This window comes from Coptis chinensis, chromosome 7, assembly GCF_015680905.1.
Source record: "Coptis chinensis isolate HL-2020 chromosome 7, ASM1568090v1, whole genome shotgun sequence".
NCBI classification, from domain to species: Eukaryota; Viridiplantae; Streptophyta; class Magnoliopsida; order Ranunculales; family Ranunculaceae; genus Coptis; species Coptis chinensis.
This window is the reverse complement of record NC_141462.1, coordinates 5,146,360-5,162,532: the sequence shown is the minus strand read 5'-3', so window position 1 is coordinate 5,162,532 and position 16,173 is coordinate 5,146,360. Positions and strand designations below refer to the sequence as shown.

The 16,173-nt window shown below is 38.7% G+C and overlaps 1 pseudogene; it reads right to left on the bottom strand.

The window, feature by feature from the left end:
- Positions 1-9,015: 9,015 nt before the first annotated feature.
- On the bottom strand, positions 9,016-9,109 carry LOC147485458 (small nucleolar RNA R71; annotated as a pseudogene).
- Between the last annotated feature and the right edge of the window lie 7,064 nt (positions 9,110-16,173).

Below are 16,173 nucleotides of genomic sequence, written 5' to 3'. Positions count from 1 at the left end.
TATAATACTTCGATGTCATTGACAAAATTAGGATCGTTTTGATTTCATACAAAAGCGCCGCCCGCGACCTGACATTTGAAAGTGCGCAAACACTTTCCATAAGTGTACTTCTACATTCAACAAACATACGTCACGATATAATTACAACTATTTTTTTAAAAATAATACGACAAATTCAAACTAATTACACAACAACAAACTTGATATAAACTAACATAAATAATAATAATTAACATAAAAAAATCAAAACTTACTTGAGATTCCAGCCGCTCGATTTGCTCGTGTTGGATGGGATGTTGGCTGGCTAATGGTGGGTGTTCCTCGATTTCTAGCCGCGGTGGAAAATTAAACCAAGTTCAATTTAGTCCTCCTACCGCCCACATTCTGGCGTTCTCGACGGCGATCCGCTTTGCCCTTTTTGGAAATTTTAACATTTCAAACCATCGGGGAATATGCTCTTCATGTGGTGAGGTTGGTGGGGATGGGTTGGGGGTGGAAAATCATTATGAATGGAAATTTGTGTTAAAAGGTTGTTAATGGAGGCTACAAATCGAATTTTGGCTGGAAATGAAGTGAAAATGGAGCTGTTAAGCGTCTGTTGATATTGAGCCATCAGGCGGGGATGTTACATCGATCTCGTTATAAAATATCAGGCCGGGATGTTACATTAAAGTCTCATTATCAAAAACCTCGAATGACGAATCCAACATCCCGTCCGAAATTTTTTATCACCTCTGCATTGCACAACTTCACCTTTTTTTTCACGGGTTTGGTGAAAAGGGGTGAAAAAGTGATAGGTGGCGTGATAGATAGGGGAAAACTATCACCTGCATTGCAAATGCTCTTATGGGCGTACCAATAAAAACCTTTCTATTATTCCGTCCAATAATTAACCTCACACTTTTTTTATAATGGAAGCAAATCTTTCAGTTTAATTTTATCTCCACTTATCTGTTTCCTTTTTGCCCTTCTCAATAAATAACCACCTTATATTCTTTTTTTTGTTGAGTTCCGGCTCTACTTGAAAGCCAAACTTTCTTTGATTTTAATTTGGTTTCTTTAAGCCGTGAAGAAACCCTTTGGTATTTAATTCTTATGTGAAAATATTCTTTACCACATACATCTTCATGATGATATTTATAAGCCAATGAGACATTTAGGGACTTTGAACAAAGAGGCGTTATTAGTACTTGATGATTGATAAAGAGATCAATAAAGATTGAGTGGAATTTGTTTGATGAAATGTTTGTAGGAAATAAGTTGATGTTTACTTGATCTGAAGAGGTTAGTGAAGTAGGAGATCTTGCATGGGGAAAACGATCGGCTTTAATCTACTCGAGTGATGAAGGAGAAACCAAAACAAATCGCGGAGACAAAATTGGAGAGTTAGAAATTGTCGATGTCTTGACAAAAATATATATAAATATATATTTACATAGTAACTTGACATATATAAATACAAATTCACATATATAAATGCAAATTCACATATGAAAATAGAAATTCACATAGTTTATTTTATTTACATGCAAATACAAATTTGAATTTACATATGAAAATTTAAGTTCTGAGTAGTTTGATATAAGCAAATTGGATTTACATATGAAAATTTAAGTTTCCATACGTTTTTTCATCAGGCTTGTTTTGTTTACGTGGTAAGATTACTAAAATAAAAAACAATTCTAATATCGGACGTATGCTATGAAAATCTTAATTACCGGAAGATTAACCTATGAAAATTTTAACCCACATAAGATGTATAAGTTCTTTTTGTTCAAGATTAACATGATTTTTCACAAGCGTTTTGTTTTGTCACGGCCGGTTGACCACCGGTTTTATCAAATCGAATTTGCATATGCAAATATGAATTCTCATAAACTTTTTTCTGACATGGCTATAGAAATCTGACAAACTGACAAACGCATCAGGCTCATTTTTTGCATTACATTCAGAATTCAAAGATCAAGAATTCAAACAAAATTAGTATCCAAACGTCCATAATTCAAACAAGATTAGTATCCCAAAGTGATCTACCCGGACCACCAATAAAACCCTGATACATCATTTCATGATCTTCTTTCTTTAGAATGTTTTCTTAGTTTCCACCACATAGATATCACCTGTTTTCTGTATCCTCTTCCTTTCTTTTAAGTTGTACATCGAATTAAGGCTTTCCTATTCCATTGTCTTCTTCTTCCCCATTCAACTAAGTCTCTCAATGTCCTTCCAAAAAAACCATAAAAATATGTCCAAAAGAGTTTCTTCGTCTTGGCGATATGAACATCTCTAATTCTTCCTTTGAACTCTTGCAAAAATGCTAGCATAAGCAAAGCAGTAGAAAGCCGAGAGAACACCTTAGTAGAGTTAGTAGGTTTTATCTTGGAAGAAAGGTGGCGTGAAAAAGAAGAAATTTGAGATTTAGGTTTTCTTGGTCAATTATGTGTGGGGCGATTATTTTAGTAAGTTTGGGTGTTTAGAAAAAAAAGAGTTTTTTATGAGTTAGTCTTTAGTAGCCCGGGGTTTTATGCTGGTGTTCATGAACCAGGGAGATTAAACCCAAAACACCTTATTTTTCTTCTCACATTTTACAATTACTCTCTTTATGTGCATTTTATTCTTTAAAAGTTTAATATTCTTCCTCCTTTAAAATCCAAAAACACCAGCCCTCAATCTTTATCATTAATTCCTCTCTAAATAAACTTAAGTTATATTTTTCTTCTTCAACTCATCGGTGCGCATTTTAAACACTTTCGTTAATTAATTCTAAAACACATATATGATTTACTCATTTTGCAACTCTGCTTATAAAAGAGGTAAAGAGTCGGATCACTTTGCTTTTAGGTGTGACTTTTACGTCTTGTTGTTGTTGATATCATTAGGGTATCTCCAATGGCCGGGTGTAAAATTACACCTCCACTTAGTTTCCACGTAGATGCCATTAGGATTTTACACCCTAATTATATATTATTGTATATCCTATAAATATCCACACTCTATACTCTCCAATGGGAAGTGTAAAAATAGATTTTTTAACTTCGAGGACGTCACTTTAAGTGGCGTAAAAGTGGCGATCGAGTTAAAAAATACTAGAATTAGAAGAGGCGTTACTTAAAGTGGCGTCAAATTTTACTCGGATGTACGTTCTAGTGTGTAAGCCCGGGCTTTTTATTAGGCGATAGCGAGAAGGGGAATATCCACTCTCTCACATCAACTAATACCGTAGGGTTAGGTATTCCTTGAATGTGGTAGGAATGACCCGGGGCATTCATTAGATATATGTCATAATGGCAGATTAGTAATATGATAGGTATTCCTTGAATGTGGGGGAATGACCTAAGGTATTCATTGAGATGTGCCATGAATGACCGAGTTTTGTGCCAAAGAGGTGAAATATGTGTATGAAAGCCAGTGGGTGGCTATGATATGGTGGTATTCGATTGGGAGAGAGGCACACAGGAATGTGTGATTTGGCAAATGTGTGGAGTGCAAATCGCGGGAGAGTAGGGTACCTTAAGCGGTGGGTGTATAAGAAAAGTAATCGAGTAATTGATAAGAGAAATTAATTTGATTATGCGAGTGTTGTTTGGGCTTACTTTTGAATACATATAGGATATCTACATATGTTATATACAAGTTCTAACTTTTTTTTTATGAGGGTAGGACTAAATAATATTTTGTCTTGAGGGCCGTCCTACCCCTTATAAAGAAAGGATATCGGTAAGTTGTAATTCAATTATTTAGATATTAAAACGAGTTATTAGAATGAGTTAATATAATGGAAGTTTTGCTTGGGAAGAAACTATGCCGGTTGAGATTACGAAACTACCTGTCTTCCAAGCTGAGAATGATTAGGTTATGATAGATTTAAAGTGTTAGTTGGGATAAGTAAAGATTGGATATGTTTATATGTGGTTAGTCTACTTATGCATACCAGCAAATTCCATTTTGCTGACCCATGTTTGCTTTGTTTTGGCAACGTGGGTGTGTTCTTGGGAACATAGGTGGAAGGCAATGGAACCGCGGCGTGTGAATTGGATTATTGCCTGGAGCAGTCCGTTAGTTTTGTTAGGTCTGATTCTTATTGAAAGGATATAATAACGTAGTTATATTTTCAGCATGACATGAGAACATGGTAGTAAGGACTATTTATTCAAAGAGTATGTTTGATGTTTTGTTTGGACGGGATGATATCTTAATAAAGTAATGGCGAATAATTGTTGGGGATTATTTTAATTTAAGTTGATTCTTGTATGATATGGTTGTTAGGGTTTTGTATGTGTAGTATCCCCCGTCATAGTCTGGGTTTTTAAACAAGTGAACATAGTGATGTTTGAGATATTTATATTTCAAATATTCACTTTGTATTGTTTAGAAATTCGGGCTGTGACAAATTGTCTAACCACGTATATTTGTGTGTTTTGCTTCTTGTCTCTTTCTTCTGAGTTTTATAGATTTAAAATTCGTCGTGTTGGTTAGGGTTGATCCCTAACAATATTCCTAACAGAAATTTCCAGCAACATTCTTGAAATATCTATCATCGGAATAGGTAAGAACTCTCTTGACTTTAGTTCTTCTTTGTGTCATTGAAATATACACTTAGTTCTTTATACTCTTTTGCTTAGTTTCAATCAAATCAGTTGGGATATTTGAACTTCCCAATCAGAGAATTTCATACATGCTTCTTTATGATACTGAGTTGAAGTGAACTAGGAATCTTTATATAAGATAAGGGTTGTGGTGGTTAGTGAGCATTTATATATGCTTAATTGACGTGTAGGTAGAAATAGAGCATAATTGTGTGAATGTTGTGGTGCTGCTTTTTGGTTTCTGAACGAAGTAATATGCATATTTAGTGAATGACATGTCAGAGAACTCAAGAAAGAATGGACCATAGTGGCTGGAAATGACCTGCAGTGGCTAGAAATATGGCCTGCAGTGACTTGTCATAGCCTAGTATTGGCCTGGGGCGTCTGGAGAGCGGCCTGCGGTACCTTGCAAATGGCCTATGTGTAGAAAGATGTATATTGATTTTTATGTATAGAGCGTGACCCGTGCTCTGATGAGGCTTGTATAGGGCGCGACCCGCGTCTCAACCTTTCGGATGTCCAGTGATTTGAGCGCGACCCGCGCCCCGTGTTTCTCAAAGCCACCGAATTGTGTTGTTTCCTTTTCTGTAAACTCTATATAAACAATTATAATCTCTTTAGAATTCAATCAAGTAAATATACACTGAATTGAATTGAATCCTCTGGTTCTACATGGTATCGGAGCCAAACTATTGAAATCCGCTGCGTATTACAACCATTAATCAAACCATCCTTGAATCATTAAACCTAAAACCCAAATTTTTCATTTTTTTTTTCTTTCTACAATGGCTGGATCTGACAACAATTCTTCAAGCATCATTCATCACCTCTACACCCTACAAGACAACTCAGCGTTCCCAAAAATTGTTCCATTAGATGAGTCCAACTATACCATCTGGGCGGGCTCTCTCATGGGATCTGGATTGGACAAGGGAAAGCTTGGTTATTTGTGGCATAAAGGTTGAACCACTTATGAATTGACCGAATATGAAGGTTAGCACCTTGAGATAATGAAAAGGTAAAAAGCTGGCTTATTGATTCTATGGAGATTTCTCTTATGAACCGTTATATTCGCTTTCCTCTCGCCAAAAGATATTTTGGGTGGAGAAGACTTTCTATGATGACTCGATGAAACTTGAATTTTTGAATTGAATGCGGAAGTGCTTTGAAGCGAAGCGAATGGGGAGACTTATTCCTTCCTATTACAACAAATTGGTGGCTATGTTCCGGGAGATTAATCGAGAGGTGACCTCCCGTAATAACAGATGTTGAAGTCAGTAGTCCATGAAACGTCCACGATGTCCAGAATGCGTGTTCATATGTTTTTACGTGGATTAAATCAGGAGTATGATCAGGTGCGTGGAGAGTTCCTTCGGAAAGAACCTAAATTTTCCTTGGAACAAAGCTATGCTTACATTTGTAAGCATTAATATGAGAAAAAGGCTATGGCCTCAGATCAATTGAATCCTTTGTCTTGGCTGTTCATAGCAAGACAACTCCTCCATGTTTTTCTGGTCCTCCACGCCATCCTAAAGGTAAATCTAATCCTTGGGCAGATAAAAAGTGCGGTATTTGCGGCGATTTGGGTCATAACAAGGAGAGATGTTATGAAGTGATTGGTTATCCTGATTTGTGGTACTTCTCGAAAAGGCCACGAAAGAATTTAAGCAAGGCCGCCATTGCTAATGTTGTGAATGGAGACAATGCTTCGGCTAGTGTCGCGCAATCAGGTATGAATGGTAAGGTTATTTCGAATAGTACATGGATAATTGATTCAGGTGCATCTGACCATATGACAAATGACCCTAACATTGTGAAATGTCTTAGAACTTCACCTCGGACCATGATTTCTTCTACCGCCGATGGTACTCCAACTCCGGTTAGCGGAAAAGGGTCTATTGAGTTATCTAAAACCCTTGATAAGAGCCCAAAACTATGTTTTAACCCTGTAACAGTCATACTTTTAGACCAATTATGTGAGTAATAATTAAGAGTTAACACCGACACGTGTTTTTATGCATTTCAGGTTTCAAAGTCCATTATGTGCAGAAATGTGCCACTTTAGCGAGATAAAGGAGTAAAGGTCGGTTACTAAGTAGTTCAGTGATTAAAGGCCAAGATCCAAGAAGACAAAGCTTTCCTAAAGCCCGGTCAAAGCTGAAAAGTTGACGCGGGCAGAAACAGAACACAAGTTAGCAGAACTTCCGAAGGTCGTATCTTTGGACTCAGACCTCAGAATGGGGCCTACCTTATGTCAAAACGACCGACTCGGAAAGAGCTTTCCAATGGTCCAAGCCTTGACCCAATCAGAGGAGCAAAAGTGGACGAAAAGTCTGTTGAAGCAAACTGCAGCTGAAAAGGCCTTTTGGATTCGAAAATTGGGTTTAGGGCCCCGATTCTCCGCCCAAAACATGGCTCCAAGCCCATGCACGATTTTTGGATCTGAAAGTATAAAACCAAAGCTTAGCTCTTTGTTAATGGTAGCTAGTTAGACCTAAAACAATATAGATAATTCTAGATCTAGTTTTGGTAGATTAATTAAGTTTTAGTTCTATTTTCAATTCTTGTTTTAGATTAAGTCTTTGAATCATTGTTCTTGATTGATTAGATAAATAAAATAGTTATTTTGTCAATTTCTATTCTTGTCATTTACATTGTGTTAGATTTGATTTCATTTATTACTTGGTATTCAATTCTTAGTTATTAATTCGATTTTAATTATTGTTTAATTTAGATTAGTAAATTTCAATTCTTTATATCATGTTTAGTTTTAATTTAATCGAAATGATTTAGTAATGATTCTCGCTAAACCTCCATTAGAGGGGTTGAGAAGCCTTGATGAAAGCTTGATTCGATTATCTTAGAGTCGTTGTAATTTCCTTTCCACTCTAGAAACGATTAGTTCACCATGAGAATGGGTTTAATCGTTCACATGCTAGTTATGAATTGGTAGAAATGTCATGTGTAATTAGGGATTAGGAAGAACCAAATTGTTCTCATGGAAGCAAGCGATTCAAGTCGGATTTCGACGATTCGTGGATTAATAGGATTAAGTTGAGTTAAGGTGGAATCAATCCCCTCTAACTCTTTTATCATCGAATCAATGTAGCATAACCATAGTTATTTTGATAATCGACTAGTTGCATCTTGTGGGTAGTTGCATCGAGTCTAGTTGCCACTTCGTAAATCTCTCATTAGACTTAGAGTAGAGTAATTAGACTTGAAAACAAATCGCGGGAAGGACTAGGAGTGGAACTAACTTCCTACTCCACTATATCTCATAGGATTGAGAGTAGAATCTTTGATAAACATAGACACGTAGATAGTTTTAGTTTACTTACGTTTTGAGTTCATCGTTCATTTCGTAGGTAAACTATTCAAATTATATCTTATCAAATTACCGTTGCCATCTTAGTTTCACTTTCGCATTGTTTTCATAGTGTAAGTACTTTTCTTTAAGTCCCATTTCACCCACCCACCCTTGTTTGATTCCTACTGTGGTTTTCCGATTCAGCGTTGAAAATTTCCGGACAAAAATACATCGAAGGCGACAAGGCTTATAAAGAGCGCACTCGCTCTATAGCTGGAACACGGCATAACCCGCCCCTACGTGGAGCGACCGCCCTAAAAACACTGTAATTTGAAAATTACACCGGAAATGACAGCGCCCTATGACAGCGCACCCGCCGCCTTTGCTAATTTTTCCGAATTCAACAGGTTTTGACTCGAACTTTGATTTTTCAAGTTTTAGGTGTTCTAACTTGTTATATACAATCGAACACGCCGTAAACAAGACGCTATTCATAAGCGAAGCAAGGGCCTAATCGGTATTCCTTTCTTCTACACCTCGTGATCTCCCCGTTAGAGGTTTATACTAGTATATCGAGAATTGTTTGGAGTGTTGATGTGTTTAGCTAAGTTTGGTTTTAGCCTTGTATGAGATTAAGGTCCGGCTAACAAAACACCGAACGTAATTACACAACAACGTCAACAAACAAGTCTATCTAGTATACCACCCACTACACCTCTAGCTACTATTTCACACACATCACGACACAATGCCCGAAGAAGAGCTCCTCTCTCGACTTCTACAAAGCCTTGAGCAATAGCCCCAAATCTTGCATCGTTCTAGCGGACCCGGTGGGGATTTCCAAATCCCCAAATATTTTTAATTTGTTACCCGCTTTTCATGGATTAGACCATGAAAAACCTTATCAAGACATCGTAGGATTGAACAAGTCCTAACAACATTCCACCATCCTACGGTTGGTTTTAACAAATTAAACTCGGGGTATTCCCTTTCACCTTAGCCGATAAAGGCGTCTTGGTTAACGCCCAAACGCCCTAATTTGTGGACTCGTGGGCTAAACTTGTTGTTTGTTTATGGAACATTTTTACCCACCCCTAAAGACGGATGAGATGCTTTCCAAGATTCATTTCTTTTGACAAAATCCTCATGAATCATTTTCAGAGGCTTGGAATCGTTTCACCGATCTCCTTATAGAGTGTCCACATCATAACTTAGCGAAAGACACGTTAGTTCGTGCCTTTTTCAAAGGACTTCTACACCACCATAAAGAAGTCCTAGACATTATGAATGGGGGTAGTTTAAGCAAAGGAGCCTCGAGGAGGCTTATAAATTTTTAGAGGATCAAACTGTTTAAATAACAACTGGGGGGTAGTGATGATATCCACCGCTCCGCTAGTTCATCAAATACAGTTAAGGCCGGTATGTTTGAAGTTAAACACGATTCAGCATAAAACTCTAATCGAATCACTCACTAAAAGGTAGAGGCCATTTCGTTCAACAAAAGCCTATCCCGTCATGAGCGTAAATTCAAATCCATGTAGTTTCGGTTGGAGCCCGAGCATCCCGACTCCCCATCGGTCCTATTGCCTATGAACAGGCTTGTTCCATTAATAGTGAACCTAACGCCCTTGGAGACAAAATCCCAACCGGTTGGAGAAATAACCAACCGCCACACCTCCGTGGTACAATAATCAATATGTTAGGCCAACACAAAGTTTTAACCAAGCTCCACCATGACAAGGATAGGGTCAGGGTAATTTTAATAATTATAACAACTAAATGCAACCTCGACAAGGTCAAGCACAAAGTCAAGGTATTTATAATAATTATAATGCTAATAGAGGTATCGTTCAAGAAATAATAACTATCAAAATCCACCCATAAATAATTCACGAAATAGTTCGATCCACACCACCCGTGACTACTACACCCACACAACCGGATCGTCTTGACACCTTCATACAAGTGAGCCAAAAACTTTTCCAAACCATGGCTCAATCTAACCAATAGCTTCTACAATCCATTAATAATTTAACCCAACAGTTGGCTCAAGATAAAGCCCAACCCAAAGGTGTGTTTCTAAGTCACGAAATACCTAATCCTAAAACAACAAATACAGCCTTTGAGGTAACCGATAATACTAGTAATGAATATGAAAATGTAGATGAGCTAAAGGCCATCACCACTCTCCGTTCTGGCAGAGTGGTTGATAACAAAGTAACTATGCCTATAGTTACCCCACCAGTAGCCCCTACACCTGCTATTTTACTAGATACTGAAATAGAAACTGAAGAGCCTACCACTGTAAAGGTACCAGTTACAACACAACCTAAGAAACAGAAAGCCACGGTTAAACATCCAGGTGATACCATTGCTAAATATAAACAGAAACCACCGTTTCCACAAAAATTAGCCGTGTTAACTAGGGATACTAATTATGAGGAGATTAGGGACGTTTTCAAGAATCTAACTATAAACCTTCCTTTCCTCGAAGCTATTAAAAAGCTACCACACCATGCTAAGTTTCTTAAGGAATTGCGGTACTACTAGGCGAAGACCAATATACCAAACGGCCTTTTAACGGAACAATTCCCAACTCTATCGAACATAATGGAATTGTTAAAGTACAAGGACCACAATTAGATCCCCATCTGACAATGCACCTTAGGAGATTCTTATATGACTAATCGCGTTATTAGACTTGAGGGGCTAGTGTTAACTTACTCCCCGCTTTTATTTGTATAGACAAATAGGTCTAGACGAGATGCAACCCACTAAAATGACATTGCAATTAGTCGACGGGTATTAAGTATCCTAAGGGAGTCGTCGAAAATGTTCGTAAAAGTTCAGGATTTTTACTATCCGGCTGATTTTTGTCATCCTCGACCACGAAGTCGTTAATCCACTGTCCGATCATCTTAGGGTCCTTTTCTGGCAACCGCCAATGCGCCATCATTAATGCATGATGGTTCAATGTCCATGTCTTTTGGCCATCTTGTTGTTGAAGTCAATGTTTTAAAACAAAGACACAATGATTACCCGATTCGCCTATGGATGGAGTGGTTAGCATGATCGAGAGCTTTGCTCGAGATTATTTCAACAACACGTTCCCTGATAATCATATGCCCAAATTTCTTTCCTTTGGAAGTTTAGACTCCAACATTTCCATCCCTACACTAGTCGATACACATATTACGGATGAGGATGATCAGATAGACGACTTTCTCAAAGATGTAGAGGACTATCATAGTAACGAAGATATGACCAATCTAGATGAGCAATTCGATGAGTTTCTTAGAGCAGGTGATAATTCACCTTATCAAGAACTACTTTCCACAACATCCACCTCGACTTCCCTCCTTCCACCCTTTCAAAGGAATCTCGAGTTTGCACTCGATCCTTTTGTTTCTTCTGTGCTTCATAATTTTTTAAATCCACCTAGTAAACAAATACTTGAGGAAGACAAAAGCCGTTTGACACCTTCATTTTCGGACTTTGGGACACCCCCTACCTACACTATGAATGAGTTTTGTGCTAAACCCACATCCTCATTTTTACATGCTATCCTTCTACAACTTATCCATATCCACCATATTCTCCACAACCATTCACTTTTCCACACTTATTTACTAGAACACCCACTCGTTCAAAAATGAAAAGAAGGTGCATGCTAGGTTACGTAATATGGTGATCCGACTTTCGCTTTCATTTCACTAGGGTTGCGTCATAGGAAATCTTGGTGCTTGATTGTGTTTGGATATGTTTTACGTGATATTTATTTATGGAATGATCCTCAACTATTTCGGTTGTTGATATATGATAAACTGCATGTTCATACATATGTTTCGATAAAGTCTCGAGTATCTGACTATAAACGACTCAACTTTTGTGTTGGTGCATTTTCTTTCATTTCCATATATTGGTGAGTGCACCATTAAGGTAACCGGGCCCTCCCTACGGAGTGTGTGGCTGTAAGTACCGGATTCTAAGTCCACGTTTAACATAATTCACGTTTTCCACTCTTGCATGTTTTTCTCGGATTTTTGAATCATGTTTCTCTATGGGGTGAATTATGCCTTTCTTGTTTATTGTTATACTTTTAACAATAAACATGCAAGAGTTCCGGATCCTAAATTTGTTTATTGTTTATTATATATATATATATATATATATATATATATATATATATATATATATATATATATATTAAAGAATAAACATAGTAATCTAGGAAGTCTCGGGAATCTGACTTTAAAAGACCCACTGCTAAAAACAAATTTTCTAAGCTTCGTTGTAAAAAAAATTTGTTTGGGGGTGGGGTGTTCGTGTTTCCGTACTAGAATGTTTATGTCCCATTACAGTTGCTTAGGCCGTTTAATTGTATTACGATCCGGGTTGACATAATCTTGAATTTAGAGTTCATCGCTCGTGATAACGCGTCGTCATGCATGCACTTCGAGGTGTTTTCCACTATCTTATATGTCATCCACGGTCGGAATAGAGTGTTTTATGGATCATTGGATTGGAAATTCTCTCCTGATCATTTCCATATCTCATTCGCAAAAATCGGACCGGTAACGAAGCGGCAATTTTGATTTGAAGTTTCGCGAAAAAATCGAAAAATTCACAAATTTCGAATTGGGCTTGGGCCCAACCCGCGCCCATCGACAGCGCACCCGCTCCCTTACCTTCAACAGTCACGTTCATCTTCTCCAAACCGCCATTAACAAAGCTTCCAAAAACCTAAAAAAAAAAAAAAAACAAAACCAAATTACCCACGCCCACAATCCAAGACCCAACCCAAATCGACTCCAACCGCACCGCCCACAACCTCCACCAATTTACATCAACAAAAACCACCGGAAATCAAAATAAAATAAAAAAATTTGGTGCTGCCGCGCCACCACACCACCACCACCATCGTTCCTTTTAGTGAGGTGTCCCTCATTGCTTCCCCTTACCTTCTACAAACCTCAAACCGTATTCAAACTTCCAATGGCTCAACAACGCGAATTTTACGAGCAGCAGCTTTTTTACAGGCGACCACTTCGCGACCGCTTTTTACGGTGACGAAATGATCGATCGAGACTGGAATAGCTTGTGGTACTCGACCGAAGCCTATTACCCGCGAAGACTTAGTCAGGCGGTTCTACAATCTGAAGGAGTTGGAAGGGACTAGGATTTTTGTTGTGGTGGGAAAGAGGAGGAAGGAAGTGACTACTAGGTTGTTGGCTGAGATTCTAGGCATTCCGCCTAGAATCCATCTCGATGTCACGTTACAGGAGTCCCAATATAATGGGGTAGAGCCATTGATGAACGCGATGAAGCGATTCTGAAGGGAACTACAATGCGAGATCAAAGATTGTGTTCGCCAGCATCCTAAGGACCAACCACTGGCCGCAGCTCGATGGATTGGTCGGGAACGCCCCGGGAAGGAGAAGGTCGTACGACATCGGCCTGAACTGCCTCCACATCTTATGGATACTCCAGAGCGAAGTACCGGTTCAGATCTTGGAGTTTTACTTAGCATGATTAGGGGAGTAGGGAAGTCATTTGCACCTCTCCCCGTGTTGATAACCAAGATCATAATGAAGTTTGAGCATTTCGCGCCCGATAGGTCTTACATCACCCCTACACCAAAACCCTCGCATCTATAAGGAGTGTGTCCAACGGGTTTGGAGGCTGCCTGAGGATAGAAGAAGACGAGGAGGATGGTGGAGATGAGAATCTTGAGGAGGATGGGGAAACGAGAATGCCTCGGAGGATGAGGAGGATTTGACTTGTTTTGATCGCGGATGCCTTGGAGAGGTGTTGGTCGACGCGATGAACATGGCTGTGATTCATCGTGGCATCGTCGCCAACACTATCTGCGAAGACCTCCGGACTCGACATGCAACTATCAATCATAACTTCGAGATCCGTACCCGGAGAGAGGATGAGAGGTGGGAACAGATGAGGGCCGAGCTAGAAGCTCGGCCGCCCGGCCGACATGCTTGCACGATTCCCACCTCACGGGGATTCTCCTTCCGAGGACACACCATCGAGGCACGAGCGCCGTCGCCGAAGGACGGATGGTGTCCGCCCATCGGAGCTTCGGGGAGCCATCTCCGACCGTGTGCCCTCCGCTACCCCGATGCGGAGTGATTAGGGATAGTATCGTTTGATGTTTCTATTTTTATTTGTAGTTTCATTATTGCCATTTATTTTAATGTAAGTTTTATTTCCGTAATTTGAATTTTGTAATGAAATGTACTTGAATGAAAATTTTAATATAATGCGGTTATTTTCATTATCGTGGTTGTTTAATAGTGATCCCACCTTCCCAAATTGTTTGGGGTGGTTTTATCTATTCCAAAGATGATTTTTATATGACCCTCGCCTTAGAATTTATTAATGAGTCAAGGTGAAAATATGGCCGTTTAGGCATATCTATGAATAAGTATCATGGTAGGATGAAATATCGATTAAATAGGTAGATTCTATCATAAATTCAACCTAAAAGATACTAGGTTTGTTTTAGAATCAAGAAAATGAGTTGTTTCCGTTTTCGGGTTTGGAAATTTTGGTATTTCCGGAAACTGCCGTAAAAACCTTTTAGCAACTTTCCGATCCGTTTTAGCAACTTTAAACCTATATAAACTTCATACATTCTACACTCACAACTCACAATACACCTAACCTCCATCACTCATCGTTCACTCCCACGAATCCCACGTTTCGTCTCATTTTCCGAAGTTTCAAAGAACTCCGAAAGACTCGCTCTCCGCAAAATTTTTTCAGTTTTTGTCGAAGACTTCAGGCTTCTAAGAGAGCGCACTCGCGCCCTGAGTTCCGTGGACCTGAAAAATTCCAGTTTTCTCGGGTAGTTTTGGATCATTCGCACCTATTCCGGCGTAATTTTGAGATGACATCTCCAACATTGATACCGGAACGATCTTTCGAAGATTTGTTCCAAAGCACTACTTATGGTGCTTGGTTTTGGTTTATCACATACGTTGGTTGGGAGCCGCTTATGGTAAGACTGATGCACTTTATTATCCAACACTAGCATCTTATTTTTACGATAACCGCATTTTGTTTGAAAGACGGATGGAGAACAAGTGTTCTCCATCAATATTGATAATGAACCAATGGAAATTACCGTGTTCTTGCTAGCATTTGTTCTTGGACTTGCTATGCCCGCTGAAATACAAGACCCATGGTGTTATTGGGTAGATAATATGTATGTCTACACTTATGAGTTTTTGCATGAGTCGTATGGGGCGGGCATTTTCCATATCGAGGACCAAGGGGACTATAACGTCGCTTTTGGCTTTGTCCATGAACATAGAACTGTTATGTTTTGGATCATGCTAAACATTTTAGGGGATGGCGTTTTTCTTTCGTGAATGATGCCACTTGCAGCGTTTTCCTTGCTTTAGCCACCGGGACGTATGTGTCATGACCTTCCCCGAACCTTGATGTCTAGTTTAGCTCGATCTCATAGCATGAGGCATAAGTTCCTTCTTATGCCTGTTCTAGTTTCAAATATTATGCTATGTTTCTTTCTGTTTTTTGTACACGTTTCACGGATTGGATTACGGTGCGATTAATCGCACGACCACCCAATAGTATTATTCGATCCTTCCCGTAATGACTTGGCAAGGGTGGAGGATACAACCTCATCGGGTTGCACCCTACACCCGTCGGAATTCAAGTGGCTCTTAATAGGTTAGCAATAATAGATGATAAATGGCGGGAAGCTGGCAAATTATCATGGCGTGGCAGGGCTTAAAAGGAACCTCACTTCTTTTTGGAAGAAGAGGATGAGGAAGATGATGAGTAATCGCGGGGGAGATAAGGTAAGTTTTCATTCTAGTTAGTGTCCGCTTATGTCCCAAGCAATTTCATTCTTGTTAACCCCATAATGGGTAGAACTTCATTATAGAGTCGCGTCCAGTTTTATTTCCTATATTAGTACGTTCTAACTTTGTTTTGCAGATGTTCCTGAATTTCACACGTTTCAATGATATTTTTCCTACACTTTTTATTTACAATACTTTGAGGACAAAGCATGCTTCTTTTTTTTGGGGGCATAGAAACACGTGTAGTTAAGACATCTGTTAGGATATAGATATGTATAATATGCATTTGTTTTCTAGTTAAAATTTCAAAAAATTCAAAAATATAAATAAATAAGTTATGCTATACACTTAGGAATAGTGATATTGTTTTCTTTCTCTATGCTCTTAACAATCTAGAGGTCTCACGTAGATTTTGCATTAGAATAATTTTTAG